The following is a 4,497-nucleotide window of genomic DNA, read 5'->3' on the forward strand; positions in this document are numbered from 1 at the left end:
TATACATATGATATCTATAGGGTAAACACAATGCTATATCTGTATATACACTAAAAAACTGTCAAATGTATGTTTGGCCTTAAATTATGAAAAAACATACATCGTTAAAACACTAACTTCCTAATCAGTTATATATAATTTTTGCCATGTTAGTTGTTTCAGCCTCATGTTACCCATGTGATATTTAATGAAAGCTGCAGGGACCATGAAGCTGAACTCCATAGGTATTTTGACTGAGTCATCTTTTATTTGTTTGGAGAGCAAACTTCAGCAAAAGTTAAATCAGACTGGAGCTACAAGACTCTCTGGGGAGCATCACAAAGCGAAAGCATATTTTATTTTATTTTATTTTTGTACAACAGCAAGACACCAGCTGCTAAATGAGGTACAGTTGCTGATATCGCCCTTTTAACTTGTTAACACTTCCTGTGTGCTAAGATGACTAATTAGTTTTGTTGCAAATCCAAGAATCCACAGCAAGTCTTTTCACAGTGAAAAATTATATTGGAAAGTTACTGTCATTTGCTTTAAAGTGGAGTTGTTGGTAAGAAAAAAAATTATATCAGTTGTTGTATAGCTCTGTTGGGTTTATTAAGTATGGTTATTCCTGTGTTTCAGATTAAGAAATGATAGCAGAAATATTAGACATTTTGTCCAAAAATGCATTGCTCAAGTTTGAGCTAAGTGAAGGTAGCGTCTGGGCAACGGTGGGCATAGCAGAAAGCGCAACCCTGCCAACATGCTGCAGTTCACATACAGTCACACACCACGTTTCGTCAGGGTTGACAAAGTGGTCGTTCTGAGTCACTGTAGAAAGGGAGGGGCGGGTACTGTTTGTGTTGTACCTCAATTCCCATTATGCGGAGGTGCCTTATTGGAGGACAAATTACAATAACTACTCTTTTGAGGACATGCACTACATTGAAACCTTATACACAGTACATCACAAAAAGCTCATAAAAATTTATGGGGTTGGTATAATTATCTCCATTTACAAATGAGGAAATGAAAGTTTGTACTGTCTGAGTAACTCGTTGGATCACACAATTAATAGATGGTGGAGTGGAGTTAGAACCTACACATATCCAACTTCAAAACTTGGACTCCGCATTCTTACATATCCTGCTATCACCTATCTCATTTATCATTCCTTTTTTTCTTTCCTCCTTCTCTTTTGCAGCAGTAATGGAGTCATTAGCTCAACAGATCCTTGTAATGCATTCCGTGTCATTTATTTTCACTAGCATTTCACTAAGAAAAATGTGTCATAATTCCAAAGACAAGACATGGTAAGACCTGTTGATTATACAGTAGAAGTTTAAAAAATGTTTTTATTGTTGTTCAACTACAGTTTTCCCATTTCCCCCCATTACTCTCCCCTGCCCTACCCAGCCCCACCTCCCATATTCAATTCTCCTCCACCCTGTCGTCTTTGTCCTGGGGTCCTTTATACAAGTTTCTTGATGACCCTTCTCCTTCTTTCTCCTGTTATTACCCCTCCTCCCACCCCTCTGGACATTGTCAGTTTGTTCTTTATTTCTGTGGCTCTGGTTCTATTTTGCTCACTTGTTTTGTTGATTAAGTTCTACTTATAGATGAGACCATATGGCATTTGTCTCTCACTGCCCAGCTTATTTCACTTAGCATAATACTCTCTAGTTCCGACCATACAATAGAAAATTTAATCACCATGAACACAAACAAAAAATCCAATAAATTATTCCCTAAGCAAAATACAGTAATTGTGAAGATTTTAATCTGATTGCTTTGTCAGTTCAATGTGTGAATAAGTTTGGCTACAGAAATCTAAAAATGGTATAGATAAAAAATATGGAGAGCTCCACCCTAGCCAAATGCAATAGGGTTTATCACAGTTGATTCTAACCATAAATATATGTCTTCATATATTTTTAAAAAATACTGAGACTAGGTAATTTTTATTCTCTTTATTGAGAGTTTCTAATTTACATTCTTAATTTATTATAGCTTGAACTCCTGTTGCTCAACCAGCTTTTGATTCATGTTTTAATATATAGTTAGCTTTTGGCAGTGATTTAACTCATTTGTGCCACACACTAATTCAATTGGTTTAGGAATTTGCTCCTTCCTCTGCCACAAACATCATTATCCTCAGGCTCCCGTATCCTTTTTTTTCCCCACTCCTGCATGTGTTTGTGTTGCTAGACATGGTGGAAGAGATTTGTCTGTATGATAGATGGCTCTACATTTGAGACAATTTTCACAATAGTAGACAAGGAAGGCAGACTCCTGTTATCATGGCAACTGATGGGAATGCTAGTATCTGTCTTGGAAGCATTCTTCCACTTAATGCTTTTGATAATTGTTAAATATTATACCATTTGTTAGAAGAAAAAAGACTACAGTATGAAAAATTGGTGCACAAAATAAGTTATAATTTAGAAGTCAAAACAAAACAAGGTAAATATTTGAAGAAAAAAATAATACAGGTATTTGAAAAAATATCATTCTTTTGAAGCCATGTGGTCCCTCCACGTGTCTCTCCTTGCTCCTGCCATCATTAGTCTGTAAGTTCTTCATAACAAACCAATTCATCTTTTTTAAAAATCTTAGTGCATTGTAGATTTTGTATAATGATCAGCTTTAAATAAATGTTTGTTGACTGAATCAATAAGGTTTACTAGAATGAAGCAAGTTTGCTAGAATTAGTTATGTATTTTAAATTACAAGTTTCCTTGGGTCCTACCCAGGAAATGCATTTTTTGTTTATTTGCTTGTTTTTTTAGAATGCTAACTTTAATTGATTTGTGTTGAATGCTTGAAGCAGAGCCATTGGAAACACTGTAAAACTATCTCTGGCCTCAGAGGGAAAATCTGCAATTTGGCTGAACTTGAGCTTCTACTTTTGTGAACTCTGAAGTTCCAAACTCTCATTTTATGATTGAGGAAACAGCTCCATCGGGATTAAATGAATTGTGCAAAGTCTCACAGCCATTTAGGAACAGTCTTTCTATGGACACTCAGCTCCCCTAATTACTTATATAATATTATTTATAACATAACATTATTTGCCCAATAGTTATGAAATAAAATCTACTCATTTGAAATCTTTCTCTTCTTTATGAAAGCTTCACACTCTCATTTTGAATACTCATAGTTCAGTCACAAAGAAATGTGAAAACCAAAATAAAAAGAATTTTTTATCTAAAAGAAAAAACAATATGTACTTGCATTAAAACTTCTAAGATATAAGAGTGTCTACCTACTTTAGCAAAGAAATGTTGGTGAAATAACTACATACTGAATATGGGAAATATAATAACATAAATATCCAGTTAAATCCTTTTCAATATATATAAGATATTGGACAAGATGGGATGAAAACTAGAATTTTTAAAATAATATTCTGTTTTAGTAACCACTCTTACAGCATTATATTTCTAAGTGCATGAGGCTTTTTAAAAGTACATTGGGATGAAAGCTTATTAGCCAAATAACACATATGCATGTACATGCATAACCATGGACACAGCTCTGCGGTCAAGGTTGAGGCAGGGGGTGAGTGGAGGGGAACAGGGGGTAGGAAACATGGGACATCTGCGAGTATCAACAACAAATATACAAATGCTTCCTTTCTAGAGCAGTGAATCTCTGAAAAAGATTCACTGTGGACACTCACTCCACCTTTCAAACACCAGATCCCTTCTCAACTACCTTCCATGAAGCTTTGGAGACAGCGTTCAAACATTCAATTTTGATTATATTATCTCTAAAATTAAGATGTGAAATATAGATCACTTTTCATTGTCACCAATAAGGAAATACTTTTTTAAAAAATTCAAAATATTTTTCAATTGCCTTCAGCTTTGATCTTTAATCTTTTGTCTTATCTTTCTTTGATTTTTGTTGTTATTTTAATAAATATATTTTTTCTCTTGAGGAAAAAATGAACCCAATCTTTCTATTGCCATGGGACAGGGGCATAGGCATATTTATAATTTTTGGCTATAATGCATATAAAATATATATAATTCTGGACCATCTACTTATAGGAAATCCAATCTCATAACTGATGAAAACACAACAGAGTTTTTTCACTTCCCTCAGGAGAGAGTGTGATAGTAAAATGCATGAGCATGGACTAAAAATTGAATTACTATCTGGCTTCGATCTTCCTATTCTGACTTATCTTCATACCCTTCAAATTCTCCATTCAACTTCTTCCTAGTTGCTTTTATTTCAATACTTTTTGATCTAGTCCCACCCAATTTTGTTCTTATCTTTTAAACCTTTATCTCTTGGCCCATGATACTCTTTATTTCAGAAATATCTTTATATCTTTTTTATTGTGTTAAGACACAGCATAACATCTATTCCCATAATAAGTTTTAAAATTTTATTATAATAAGAACACATGAGATCTACCCCTTAATTTTTAATGTACAATGCTGTGTTGTTCACTGTAGGGACAAGGTCACATAGAGGATATCTGAAACTTACCATCTGTAAGTAAAACTT

The sequence above is a fragment of the Artibeus jamaicensis genome, unplaced genomic scaffold (genome assembly GCF_021234435.1).
Source record: "Artibeus jamaicensis isolate MK-2021 breed Jamaican fruit bat unplaced genomic scaffold, CSHL_Jam_final contig_797, whole genome shotgun sequence".
Lineage (NCBI taxonomy): Eukaryota > Metazoa > Chordata > Mammalia > Chiroptera > Phyllostomidae > Artibeus > Artibeus jamaicensis.